The sequence below is a fragment of the Chiloscyllium plagiosum genome, unplaced genomic scaffold (genome assembly GCF_037043375.1).
Source record: "Chiloscyllium plagiosum isolate Xiang-an unplaced genomic scaffold, Cpla_swu_hap1 HiC_scaffold_3, whole genome shotgun sequence".
Taxonomy (NCBI): Eukaryota; Metazoa; Chordata; class Chondrichthyes; order Orectolobiformes; family Hemiscylliidae; genus Chiloscyllium; species Chiloscyllium plagiosum.
In genome coordinates, this window is record NW_028270141.1 from 142,033,405 (window position 1) to 142,046,727 (window position 13,323).

General features: G+C 51.9%; 8 non-coding genes across 8 annotated transcripts; all 8 read right to left on the reverse strand.

Moving 5' to 3' along the window:
* Positions 1-813: 813 nt before the first annotated feature.
* On the reverse strand, positions 814-932 carry LOC148151642 (5S ribosomal RNA). Its single transcript, XR_015756610.1, has one exon. It is a non-coding gene; the product is annotated as a 5S ribosomal RNA (ribosomal RNA).
* Positions 933-2,478: 1,546 nt separating this feature from the next.
* Positions 2,479-2,597, reverse strand: LOC148151643 (5S ribosomal RNA). The gene has a single exon (XR_015756611.1). It is a non-coding gene; the product is annotated as a 5S ribosomal RNA (ribosomal RNA).
* Positions 2,598-4,143: 1,546 nt separating this feature from the next.
* LOC148151644 (5S ribosomal RNA) lies at positions 4,144-4,262 on the reverse strand. The gene has a single exon (XR_015756612.1). It is a non-coding gene; the product is annotated as a 5S ribosomal RNA (ribosomal RNA).
* A 1,546-nt stretch (positions 4,263-5,808) lies between these two features.
* LOC148151645 (5S ribosomal RNA) lies at positions 5,809-5,927 on the reverse strand. The gene has a single exon (XR_015756613.1). It is a non-coding gene; the product is annotated as a 5S ribosomal RNA (ribosomal RNA).
* Positions 5,928-7,476: 1,549 nt separating this feature from the next.
* On the reverse strand, positions 7,477-7,595 carry LOC148151646 (5S ribosomal RNA). The gene has a single exon (XR_015756614.1). It is a non-coding gene; the product is annotated as a 5S ribosomal RNA (ribosomal RNA).
* A 1,546-nt stretch (positions 7,596-9,141) lies between these two features.
* LOC148151647 (5S ribosomal RNA) lies at positions 9,142-9,260 on the reverse strand. Its single transcript, XR_015756615.1, has one exon. It is a non-coding gene; the product is annotated as a 5S ribosomal RNA (ribosomal RNA).
* A 1,546-nt stretch (positions 9,261-10,806) lies between these two features.
* LOC148151648 (5S ribosomal RNA) lies at positions 10,807-10,925 on the reverse strand. Its single transcript, XR_015756616.1, has one exon. It is a non-coding gene; the product is annotated as a 5S ribosomal RNA (ribosomal RNA).
* A 1,548-nt stretch (positions 10,926-12,473) lies between these two features.
* Positions 12,474-12,592, reverse strand: LOC148151649 (5S ribosomal RNA). Its single transcript, XR_015756617.1, has one exon. It is a non-coding gene; the product is annotated as a 5S ribosomal RNA (ribosomal RNA).
* Positions 12,593-13,323: the final 731 nt, after the last annotated feature.

Here is a 13,323-nt window from a genome sequence, read left to right on the forward strand (position 1 = left end):
TCTGCAGCTGTACAGGGCCCTGGTGAGACCACACCTGGAGTACTGTGTGCAGTTCTGGTCTCCAAATTTGAGGAGAGACATTCTGGCTATTGAGGGAATGCAGCGTAGGTTCACGAGGTCAATTCCTGGAATGGCGGGATTACCTTACACTGAAAGACTGGAGCGACTGGGCTTGTGTACCTTTGAGTTTAGAAGACTGAGAGGGGATCTGGTTGAGACATATAAGATGATCAAAGGATTGGACACTCTGGCGGCAGGCAACGTGTTTCCGCTGCGGGGTGAGTGCCGAAACAGAGGACACAGCTTAAAAATACGGGGTAGACCATTTAGGACAGAGATGAGGAGAAACTTCTTCACCCAGAGAGTGGTGGCTGTGTGGAATGCTCTGCCCTAGAGGGCAGTGGAGGCCCAGTCTCTGGATTCATTTAAGAAAGAGTTGGATAGAGCTCTCAAGGATAGTGGAATCAAGGGTTATGGAGATAAGGCAGGAACAGGATACTGATTAAGGATGATCAGCCATGATCATATTGAATGGTGGTGCAGGCTGGAAGGGCAGAATGGCCAACTCCTGCACCTATTGTCTATTGTCCGCCTTTCCTGACTGCCACCCGCAGACAGCGTGCAACCCCAATCCCTTTCTTTCCGCCTTTCTTGCTGATTTTGGCAGCGCTCCGCTCTCCTCCCCTCCGTGTCTCGTGCCTGCAGGAGACTGATGCCAGGCACAGCAGCAGCAGCAAAAATAACCTGCCGCTCCATTGCCTGGCACAAGACAAGTGCAGAGGGGTGACTTGAGCAGCCACTGCTGGCGGAAAAAGCCTACTGCACCTGGTATTCCCAGGCGGTCTCCCATCCAAGTACTAACCAGGCCTGAGTCTGCTTAGCTTCCGAGATCAGACGAGATCGGGCGTTTTCAGACTAGTATGGCCGTAGGCGCTGGCCCCTGCCTTTTCTCCCTACTTCAAGGCGTGCTGGCCAGCCACATTTTCTTTCTTGCTCTTTCTCTTTATCCCCTTTGGCTTTTTTTTCTCTTTTCTCTTTGCTCTTCCTCCTCCGTGCGTGCTTCCCTCCCTCCGTCCCTCCAGCTGCCTTTCAGCCAGCCCTTGCCCACCAGGCTCCTGTAGTCTCCCACATCCCCACACAGGCCAACTGCAAGCCCTCCCCCTGCTTCATAGGGCCGCAGCCTGCATTCTCTCATCCTTCCACACTCCTCCACCCCTCCATTTCGGAATGCCGGGCACTGACCAGTGGGGTACCGCACGGATCAGTACTGGGACCGCAGCTTTTTACAATCTATCTTCAGGATATACAAGATGGTATTAGCAATAACATTCGCAAATTTCATCAGCTGGGTGGCAGGGTGAAATGTGATGAGGATGTTAGGAGATTACAGGGTGACCTGGACAAGTTAGGTGAGTGCTCAGATGCATGGCAGATGCACTTTCACGTGGATAAATGGATCCTTATCCACTTTGGTGGCAAGAACAGGAAGGCAGATTACCACCTAAGTGGAATCAATTTAGGTAAAGGGGCAGTACAGAGAGATCTGGGGGTTCTTGTACACCACTCAATGAAGGTAAGCATGCAGGTACAGCAGGTAGTGAAGAAGGCTAATAGCATGCTGGCCTTCATAACAAGAGGGATTGAGTATAGAAGCAAAGAGGTCCTTCTGCAGCTGTACAGGGCCCTGGTGAGACCACACCTGGAGTACTGTGTGCAGTTCTGGTCTCCAAATTTGAGGAGAGACATTCTGGCTATTGAGGGAATGCAGCGTAGGTTCACGAGGTCAATTCCTGGAATGGCGGGATTACCTTACACTGAAAGACTGGAGCGACTGGGCTTGTGTACCCTTGAGTTTAGAAGACTGAGAGGGGATCTGGTTGAGACATATAAGATGATCAAAGGATTGGACACTCTGGCGGCAGGCAACATGTTTCCGCTGCGGGGTGAGTGCCGAAACAGAGGACACAGCTTAAAAATACGGGGTAGACCATTTAGGACAGAGATGAGGAGAAACTTCTTCACCCAGAGAGTGGTGGCTGTGTGGAATGCTCTGCCCCAGAGGGCAGTGGAGGCCCAGTCTCTGGATTCATTTAAGAAAGAGTTGGATAGAGCTCTCAAGGATAGTGGAATCAAGGGTTATGGAGATAAGGCAGGAACAGGATACTGATTAAGGATGATCAGCCATGATCATATTGAATGGTGGTGCAGGCTGGAAGGGCAGAATGGCCAACTCCTGCACCTATTGTCTATTGTCCGCCTTTCCTGACTGCCACCCGCAGACAGCGTGCAGCCCCAATCCCTTTCTTTCCGCCTTTCTTGCTGATTTTGGCAGCGCTCCGCTCTCCTCCCCTCCGTGTCTCGTGCCTGCAGGAGACTGATGCCAGGCACAGCAGCAGCAGCAAAAATAACCTGCCGCTCCATTGCCTGGCACAAGACAAGTGCAGAGGGGTGACTTGAGCAGCCACTGCTGGCGGAAAAAGCCTACTGCACCTGGTATTCCCAGGCGGTCTCCCATCCAAGTACTAACCAGGCCTGAGTCTGCTTAGCTTCCGAGATCAGACGAGATCGGGCGTTTTCAGACTAGTATGGCCGTAGGCGCTGGCCCCTGCCTTTTCTCCCTACTTCAAGGCGTGCTGGCCAGCCACATTTTCTTTCTTGCTCTTTCTCTTTATCCCCTTTGGCTTTTTTTTCTCTTTTCTCTTTGCTCTTCCTCCTCCGTGCGTGCTTCCCTCCCTCCGTCCCTCCAGCTGCCTTTCAGCCAGCCCTTGCCCACCAGGCTCCTGTAGTCTCCCACATCCCCACACAGGCCAACTGCAAGCCCTCCCCCTGCTTCATAGGGCCGCAGCCTGCATTCTCTCATCCTTCCACACTCCTCCACCCCTCCATTTCGGAATGCCGGGCACTGACCAGTGGGGTACCGCACGGATCAGTACTGGGACCGCAGCTTTTTACAATCTATCTTCAGGATATACAAGATGGTATTAGCAATAACATTCGCAAATTTCATCAGCTGGGTGGCAGGGTGAAATGTGATGAGGATGTTAGGAGATGACAGGGTGACCTGGACAAGTTAGGTGAGTGCTCAGATGCATGGCAGATGCACTTTCACGTGGATAAATGGATCCTTATCCACTTTGGTGGCAAGAACAGGAAGGCAGATTACCACCTAAGTGGAATCAATTTAGGTAAAGGGGCAGTACAGAGAGATCTGGGGGTTCTTGTACACCACTCAATGAAGGTAAGCATGCAGGTACAGCAGGTAGTGAAGAAGGCTAATAGCATGCTGGCCTTCATAACAAGAGGGATTGAGTATAGAAGCAAAGAGGTCCTTCTGCAGCTGTACAGGGCCCTGGTGAGACCACACCTGGAGTACTGTGTGCAGTTCTGGTCTCCAAATTTGAGGAGAGACATTCTGGCTATTGAGGGAATGCAGCGTAGGTTCACGAGGTCAATTCCTGGAATGGCGGGATTACCTTACACTGAAAGACTGGAGCGACTGGGCTTGTGTACCCTTGAGTTTAGAAGACTGAGAGGGGATCTGGTTGAGACATATAAGATGATCAAAGGATTGGACACTCTGGCGGCAGGCAACATGTTTCCGCTGCGGGGTGAGTGCCGAAACAGAGGACACAGCTTAAAAATACGGGGTAGACCATTTAGGACAGAGATGAGGAGAAACTTCTTCACCCAGAGAGTGGTGGCTGTGTGGAATGCTCTGCCCCAGAGGGCAGTGGAGGCCCAGTCTCTGGATTCATTTAAGAAAGAGTTGGATAGAGCTCTCAAGGATAGTGGAATCAAGGGTTATGGAGATAAGGCAGGAACAGGATACTGATTAAGGATGATCAGCCATGATCATATTGAATGGTGGTGCAGGCTGGAAGGGCAGAATGGCCAACTCCTGCACCTATTGTCTATTGTCCGCCTTTCCTGACTGCCACCCGCAGACAGCGTGCAGCCCCAATCCCTTTCTTTCCGCCTTTCTTGCTGATTTTGGCAGCGCTCCGCTCTCCTCCCCTCCGTGTCTCGTGCCTGCAGGAGACTGATGCCAGGCACAGCAGCAGCAGCAAAAATAACCTGCCGCTCCATTGCCTGGCACAAGACAAGTGCAGAGGGGTGACTTGAGCAGCCACTGCTGGCGGAAAAAGCCTACTGCACCTGGTATTCCCAGGCGGTCTCCCATCCAAGTACTAACCAGGCCTGAGTCTGCTTAGCTTCCGAGATCAGACGAGATCGGGCGTTTTCAGACTAGTATGGCCGTAGGCGCTGGCCCCTGCCTTTTCTCCCTACTTCAAGGCGTGCTGGCCAGCCACATTTTCTTTCTTGCTCTTTCTCTTTATCCCCTTTGGCTTTTTTTTCTCTTTTCTCTTTGCTCTTCCTCCTCCGTGCGTGCTTCCCTCCCTCCGTCCCTCCAGCTGCCTTTCAGCCAGCCCTTGCCCACCAGGCTCCTGTAGTCTCCCACATCCCCACACAGGCCAACTGCAAGCCCTCCCCCTGCTTCATAGGGCCGCAGCCTGCATTCTCTCATCCTTCCACACTCCTCCACCCCTCCATTTCGGAATGCCAGGCACTGACCAGTGGGGTACCGCACGGATCAGTACTGGGACCGCAGCTTTTTACAATCTATCTTCAGGATATACAAGATGGTATTAGCAATAACATTCGCAAATTTCATCAGCTGGGTGGCAGGGTGAAATGTGATGAGGATGTTAGGAGATTACAGGGTGACCTGGACAAGTTAGGTGAGTGCTCAGATGCATGGCAGATGCACTTTCACGTGGATAAATGGATCCTTATCCACTTTGGTGGCAAGAACAGGAAGGCAGATTACCACCTAAGTGGAATCAATTTAGGTAAAGGGGCAGTACAGAGAGATCTGGGGGTTCTTGTACACCACTCAATGAAGGTAAGCATGCAGGTACAGCAGGTAGTGAAGAAGGCTAATAGCATGCTGGCCTTCATAACAAGAGGGATTGAGTATAGAAGCAAAGAGGTCCTTCTGCAGCTGTACAGGGCCCTGGTGAGACCACACCTGGAGTACTGTGTGCAGTTCTGGTCTCCAAATTTGAGGAGAGACATTCTGGCTATTGAGGGAATGCAGCGTAGGTTCACGAGGTCAATTCCTGGAATGGCGGGATTACCTTACACTGAAAGACTGGAGCGACTGGGCTTGTGTACCTTTGAGTTTAGAAGACTGAGAGGGGATCTGGTTGAGACATATAAGATGATCAAAGGATTGGACACTCTGGCGGCAGGCAACGTGTTTCCGCTGCGGGGTGAGTGCCGAAACAGAGGACACAGCTTAAAAATACGGGGTAGACCATTTAGGACAGAGATGAGGAGAAACTTCTTCACCCAGAGAGTGGTGGCTGTGTGGAATGCTCTGCCCTAGAGGGCAGTGGAGGCCCAGTCTCTGGATTCATTTAAGAAAGAGTTGGATAGAGCTCTCAAGGATAGTGGAATCAAGGGTTATGGAGATAAGGCAGGAACAGGATACTGATTAAGGATGATCAGCCATGATCATATTGAATGGTGGTGCAGGCTGGAAGGGCAGAATGGCCAACTCCTGCACCTATTGTCTATTGTCCGCCTTTCCTGACTGCCACCCGCAGACAGCGTGCAACCCCAATCCCTTTCTTTCCGCCTTTCTTGCTGATTTTGGCAGCGCTCCGCTCTCCTCCCCTCCGTGTCTCGTGCCTGCAGGAGACTGATGCCAGGCACAGCAGCAGCAGCAAAAATAACCTGCCGCTCCATTGCCTGGCACAAGACAAGTGCAGAGGGGTGACTTGAGCAGCCACTGCTGGCGGAAAAAGCCTACTGCACCTGGTATTCCCAGGCGGTCTCCCATCCAAGTACTAACCAGGCCTGAGTCTGCTTAGCTTCCGAGATCAGACGAGATCGGGCGTTTTCAGACTAGTATGGCCGTAGGCGCTGGCCCCTGCCTTTTCTCCCTACTTCAAGGCGTGCTGGCCAGCCACATTTTCTTTCTTGCTCTTTCTCTTTATCCCCTTTGGCTTTTTTTTCTCTTTTCTCTTTGCTCTTCCTCCTCCGTGCGTGCTTCCCTCCCTCCGTCCCTCCAGCTGCCTTTCAGCCAGCCCTTGCCCACCAGGCTCCTGTAGTCTCCCACATCCCCACACAGGCCAACTGCAAGCCCTCCCCCTGCTTCATAGGGCCGCAGCCTGCATTCTCTCATCCTTCCACACTCCTCCACCCCTCCATTTCGGAATGCCGGGCACTGACCAGTGGGGTACCGCACGGATCAGTACTGGGACCGCAGCTTTTTACAATCTATCTTCAGGATATACAAGATGGTATTAGCAATAACATTCGCAAATTTCATCAGCTGGGTGGCAGGGTGAAATGTGATGAGGATGTTAGGAGATTACAGGGTGACCTGGACAAGTTAGGTGAGTGCTCAGATGCATGGCAGATGCACTTTCACGTGGATAAATGGATCCTTATCCACTTTGGTGGCAAGAACAGGAAGGCAGATTACCACCTAAGTGGAATCAATTTAGGTAAAGGGGCAGTACAGAGAGATCTGGGGGTTCTTGTACACCACTCAATGAAGGTAAGCATGCAGGTACAGCAGGTAGTGAAGAAGGCTAATAGCATGCTGGCCTTCATAACAAGAGGGATTGAGTATAGAAGCAAAGAGGTCCTTCTGCAGCTGTACAGGGCCCTGGTGAGACCACACCTGGAGTACTGTGTGCAGTTCTGGTCTCCAAATTTGAGGAGAGACATTCTGGCTATTGAGGGAATGCAGCGTAGGTTCACGAGGTCAATTCCTGGAATGGCGGGATTACCTTACACTGAAAGACTGGAGCGACTGGGCTTGTGTACCCTTGAGTTTAGAAGACTGAGAGGGGATCTGGTTGAGACATATAAGATGATCAAAGGATTGGACACTCTGGCGGCAGGCAACATGTTTCCGCTGCGGGGTGAGTGCCGAAACAGAGGACACAGCTTAAAAATACGGGGTAGACCATTTAGGACAGAGATGAGGAGAAACTTCTTCACCCAGAGAGTGGTGGCTGTGTGGAATGCTCTGCCCCAGAGGGCAGTGGAGGCCCAGTCTCTGGATTCATTTAAGAAAGAGTTGGATAGAGCTCTCAAGGATAGTGGAATCAAGGGTTATGGAGATAAGGCAGGAACAGGATACTGATTAAGGATGATCAGCCATGATCATATTGAATGGTGGTGCAGGCTGGAAGGGCAGAATGGCCAACTCCTGCACCTATTGTCTATTGTCCGCCTTTCCTGACTGCCACCCGCAGACAGCGTGCAGCCCCAATCCCTTTCTTTCCGCCTTTCTTGCTGATTTTGGCAGCGCTCCGCTCTCCTCCCCTCCGTGTCTCGTGCCTGCAGGAGACTGATGCCAGGCACAGCAGCAGCAGCAGCAAAAATAACCTGCCGCTCCATTGCCTGGCACAAGACAAGTGCAGAGGGGTGACTTGAGCAGCCACTGCTGGCGGAAAAAGCCTACTGCACCTGGTATTCCCAGGCGGTCTCCCATCCAAGTACTAACCAGGCCTGAGTCTGCTTAGCTTCCGAGATCAGACGAGATCGGGCGTTTTCAGACTAGTATGGCCGTAGGCGCTGGCCCCTGCCTTTTCTCCCTACTTCAAGGCGTGCTGGCCAGCCACATTTTCTTTCTTGCTCTTTCTCTTTATCCCCTTTGGCTTTTTTTTCTCTTTTCTCTTTGCTCTTCCTCCTCCGTGCGTGCTTCCCTCCCTCCGTCCCTCCAGCTGCCTTTCAGCCAGCCCTTGCCCACCAGGCTCCTGTCGTCTCCCACATCCCCACACAGGCCAACTGCAAGCCCTCCCCCTGCTTCATAGGGCCGCAGCCTGCATTCTCTCATCCTTCCACACTCCTCCACCCCTCCATTTCGGAATGCCGGGCACTGACCAGTGGGGTACCGCACGGATCAGTACTGGGACCGCAGCTTTTTACAATCTATCTTCAGGATATACAAGATGGTATTAGCAATAACATTCGCAAATTTCATCAGCTGGGTGGCAGGGTGAAATGTGATGAGGATGTTAGGAGATGACAGGGTGACCTGGACAAGTTAGGTGAGTGCTCAGATGCATGGCAGATGCACTTTCACGTGGATAAATGGATCCTTATCCACTTTGGTGGCAAGAACAGGAAGGCAGATTACCACCTAAGTGGAATCAATTTAGGTAAAGGGGCAGTACAGAGAGATCTGGGGGTTCTTGTACACCACTCAATGAAGGTAAGCATGCAGGTACAGCAGGTAGTGAAGAAGGCTAATAGCATGCTGGCCTTCATAACAAGAGGGATTGAGTATAGAAGCAAAGAGGTCCTTCTGCAGCTGTACAGGGCCCTGGTGAGACCACACCTGGAGTACTGTGTGCAGTTCTGGTCTCCAAATTTGAGGAGAGACATTCTGGCTATTGAGGGAATGCAGCGTAGGTTCACGAGGTCAATTCCTGGAATGGCGGGATTACCTTACACTGAAAGACTGGAGCGACTGGGCTTGTGTACCCTTGAGTTTAGAAGACTGAGAGGGGATCTGGTTGAGACATATAAGATGATCAAAGGATTGGACACTCTGGCGGCAGGCAACATGTTTCCGCTGCGGGGTGAGTGCCGAAACAGAGGACACAGCTTAAAAATACGGGGTAGACCATTTAGGACAGAGATGAGGAGAAACTTCTTCACCCAGAGAGTGGTGGCTGTGTGGAATGCTCTGCCCCAGAGGGCAGTGGAGGCCCAGTCTCTGGATTCATTTAAGAAAGAGTTGGATAGAGCTCTCAAGGATAGTGGAATCAAGGGTTATGGAGATAAGGCAGGAACAGGATACTGATTAAGGATGATCAGCCATGATCATATTGAATGGTGGTGCAGGCTGGAAGGGCAGAATGGCCAACTCCTGCACCTATTGTCTATTGTCCGCCTTTCCTGACTGCCACCCGCAGACAGCGTGCAGCCCCAATCCCTTTCTTTCCGCCTTTCTTGCTGATTTTGGCAGCGCTCCGCTCTCCTCCCCTCCGTGTCTCGTGCCTGCAGGAGACTGATGCCAGGCACAGCAGCAGCAGCAAAAATAACCTGCCGCTCCATTGCCTGGCACAAGACAAGTGCAGAGGGGTGACTTGAGCAGCCACTGCTGGCGGAAAAAGCCTACTGCACCTGGTATTCCCAGGCGGTCTCCCATCCAAGTACTAACCAGGCCTGAGTCTGCTTAGCTTCCGAGATCAGACGAGATCGGGCGTTTTCAGACTAGTATGGCCGTAGGCGCTGGCCCCTGCCTTTTCTCCCTACTTCAAGGCGTGCTGGCCAGCCACATTTTCTTTCTTGCTCTTTCTCTTTATCCCCTTTGGCTTTTTTTTCTCTTTTCTCTTTGCTCTTCCTCCTCCGTGCGTGCTTCCCTCCCTCCGTCCCTCCAGCTGCCTTTCAGCCAGCCCTTGCCCACCAGGCTCCTGTAGTCTCCCACATCCCCACACAGGCCAACTGCAAGCCCTCCCCCTGCTTCATAGGGCCGCAGCCTGCATTCTCTCATCCTTCCACACTCCTCCACCCCTCCATTTCGGAATGCCGGGCACTGACCAGTGGGGTACCGCACGGATCAGTACTGGGACCGCAGCTTTTTACAATCTATCTTCAGGATATACAAGATGGTATTAGCAATAACATTCGCAAATTTCATCAGCTGGGTGGCAGGGTGAAATGTGATGAGGATGTTAGGAGATGACAGGGTGACCTGGACAAGTTAGGTGAGTGCTCAGATGCATGGCAGATGCACTTTCACGTGGATAAATGGATCCTTATCCACTTTGGTGGCAAGAACAGGAAGGCAGATTACCACCTAAGTGGAATCAATTTAGGTAAAGGGGCAGTACAGAGAGATCTGGGGGTTCTTGTACACCACTCAATGAAGGTAAGCATGCAGGTACAGCAGGTAGTGAAGAAGGCTAATAGCATGCTGGCCTTCATAACAAGAGGGATTGAGTATAGAAGCAAAGAGGTCCTTCTGCAGCTGTACAGGGCCCTGGTGAGACCACACCTGGAGTACTGTGTGCAGTTCTGGTCTCCAAATTTGAGGAGAGACATTCTGGCTATTGAGGGAATGCAGCGTAGGTTCACGAGGTCAATTCCTGGAATGGCGGGATTACCTTACACTGAAAGACTGGAGCGACTGGGCTTGTGTACCCTTGAGTTTAGAAGACTGAGAGGGGATCTGGTTGAGACATATAAGATGATCAAAGGATTGGACACTCTGGCGGCAGGCAACATGTTTCCGCTGCGGGGTGAGTGCCGAAACAGAGGACACAGCTTAAAAATACGGGGTAGACCATTTAGGACAGAGATGAGGAGAAACTTCTTCACCCAGAGAGTGGTGGCTGTGTGGAATGCTCTGCCCCAGAGGGCAGTGGAGGCCCAGTCTCTGGATTCATTTAAGAAAGAGTTGGATAGAGCTCTCAAGGATAGTGGAATCAAGGGTTATGGAGATAAGGCAGGAACAGGATACTGATTAAGGATGATCAGCCATGATCATATTGAATGGTGGTGCAGGCTGGAAGGGCAGAATGGCCAACTCCTGCACCTATTGTCTATTGTCCGCCTTTCCTGACTGCCACCCGCAGACAGCGTGCAGCCCCAATCCCTTTCTTTCCGCCTTTCTTGCTGATTTTGGCAGCGCTCCGCTCTCCTCCCCTCCGTGTCTCGTGCCTGCAGGAGACTGATGCCAGGCACAGCAGCAGCAGCAAAAATAACCTGCCGCTCCATTGCCTGGCACAAGACAAGTGCAGAGGGGTGACTTGAGCAGCCACTGCTGGCGGAAAAAGCCTACTGCACCTGGTATTCCCAGGCGGTCTCCCATCCAAGTACTAACCAGGCCTGAGTCTGCTTAGCTTCCGAGATCAGACGAGATCGGGCGTTTTCAGACTAGTATGGCCGTAGGCGCTGGCCCCTGCCTTTTCTCCCTACTTCAAGGCGTGCTGGCCAGCCACATTTTCTTTCTTGCTCTTTCTCTTTATCCCCTTTGGCTTTTTTTTCTCTTTTCTCTTTGCTCTTCCTCCTCCGTGCGTGCTTCCCTCCCTCCGTCCCTCCAGCTGCCTTTCAGCCAGCCCTTGCCCACCAGGCTCCTGTAGTCTCCCACATCCCCACACAGGCCAACTGCAAGCCCTCCCCCTGCTTCATAGGGCCGCAGCCTGCATTCTCTCATCCTTCCACACTCCTCCACCCCTCCATTTCGGAATGCCGGGCACTGACCAGTGGGGTACCGCACGGATCAGTACTGGGACCGCAGCTTTTTACAATCTATCTTCAGGATATACAAGATGGTATTAGCAATAACATTCGCAAATTTCATCAGCTGGGTGGCAGGGTGAAATGTGATGAGGATGTTAGGAGATTACAGGGTGACCTGGACAAGTTAGGTGAGTGCTCAGATGCATGGCAGATGCACTTTCACGTGGATAAATGGATCCTTATCCACTTTGGTGGCAAGAACAGGAAGGCAGATTACCACCTAAGTGGAATCAATTTAGGTAAAGGGGCAGTACAGAGAGATCTGGGGGTTCTTGTACACCACTCAATGAAGGTAAGCATGCAGGTACAGCAGGTAGTGAAGAAGGCTAATAGCATGCTGGCCTTCATAACAAGAGGGATTGAGTATAGAAGCAAAGAGGTCCTTCTGCAGCTGTACAGGGCCCTGGTGAGACCACACCTGGAGTACTGTGTGCAGTTCTGGTCTCCAAATTTGAGGAGAGACATTCTGGCTATTGAGGGAATGCAGCGTAGGTTCACGAGGTCAATTCCTGGTCAATTCCGGGATTACCTTACACTGAAAGACTGGAGCGACTGGGCTTGTGTACCTTTGAGTTTAGAAGACTGAGAGGGGATCTGGTTGAGACATATAAGATGATCAAAGGATTGGACACTCTGGCGGCAGGCAACGTGTTTCCGCTGCGGGGTGAGTGCCGAAACAGAGGACACAGCTTAAAAATACGGGGTAGACCATTTAGGACAGAGATGAGGAGAAACTTCTTCACCCAGAGAGTGGTGGCTGTGTGGAATGCTCTGCCCTAGAGGGCAGTGGAGGCCCAGTCTCTGGATTCATTTAAGAAAGAGTTGGATAGAGCTCTCAAGGATAGTGGAATCAAGGGTTATGGAGATAAGGCAGGAACAGGATACTGATTAAGGATGATCAGCCATGATCATATTGAATGGTGTTGCAGGCTGGAAGGGCAGAATGGCCAACTCCTGCACCTATTGTCTATTGTCCGCCTTTCCTGACTGCCACCCGCAGACAGCGTGCAACCCCAATCCCTTTCTTTCCGCCTTTCTTGCTGATTTTGGCAGCGCTCCGCTCTCCTCCCCTCCGTGTCTCGTGCCTGCAGGAGACTGATGCCAGGCACAGCAGCAGCAGCAAAAATAACCTGCCGCTCCATTGCCTGGCACAAGACAAGTGCAGAGGGGTGACTTGAGCAGCCACTGCTGGCGGAAAAAGCCTACTGCACCTGGTATTCCCAGGCGGTCTCCCATCCAAGTACTAACCAGGCCTGAGTCTGCTTAGCTTCCGAGATCAGACGAGATCGGGCGTTTTCAGACTAGTATGGCCGTAGGCGCTGGCCCCTGCCTTTTCTCCCTACTTCAAGGCGTGCTGGCCAGCCACATTTTCTTTCTTGCTCTTTCTCTTTATCCCCTTTGGCTTTTTTTTCTCTTTTCTCTTTGCTCTTCCTCCTCCGTGCGTGCTTCCCTCCCTCCGTCCCTCCAGCTGCCTTTCAGCCAGCCCTTGCCCACCAGGCTCCTGTAGTCTCCCACATCCCCACACAGGCCAACTGCAAGCCCTCCCCCTGCTTCATAGGGCCGCAGCCTGCATTCTCTCATCCTTCCACACTCCTCCACCCCTCCATTTCGGAATGCCGGGCACTGACCAGTGGGGTACCGCACGGATCAGTACTGGGACCGCAGCTTTTTACAATCTATCTTCAGGATATACAAGATGGTATTAGCAATAACATTCGCAAATTTCATCAGCTGGGTGGCAGGGTGAAATGTGATGAGGATGTTAGGAGATTACAGGGTGACCTGGACAAGTTAGGTGAGTGCTCAGATGCATGGCAGATGCACTTTCACGTGGATAAATGGATCCTTATCCACTTTGGTGGCAAGAACAGGAAGGCAGATTACCACCTAAGTGGAATCAATTTAGGTAAAGGGGCAGTACAGAGAGATCTGGGGGTTCTTGTACACCACTCAATGAAGGTAAGCATGCAGGTACAGCAGGTAGTGAAGAAGGCTAATAGCATGCTGGCCTTCATAACAAGCGGGATTGAGTATAGAAGCAAAGAGGTC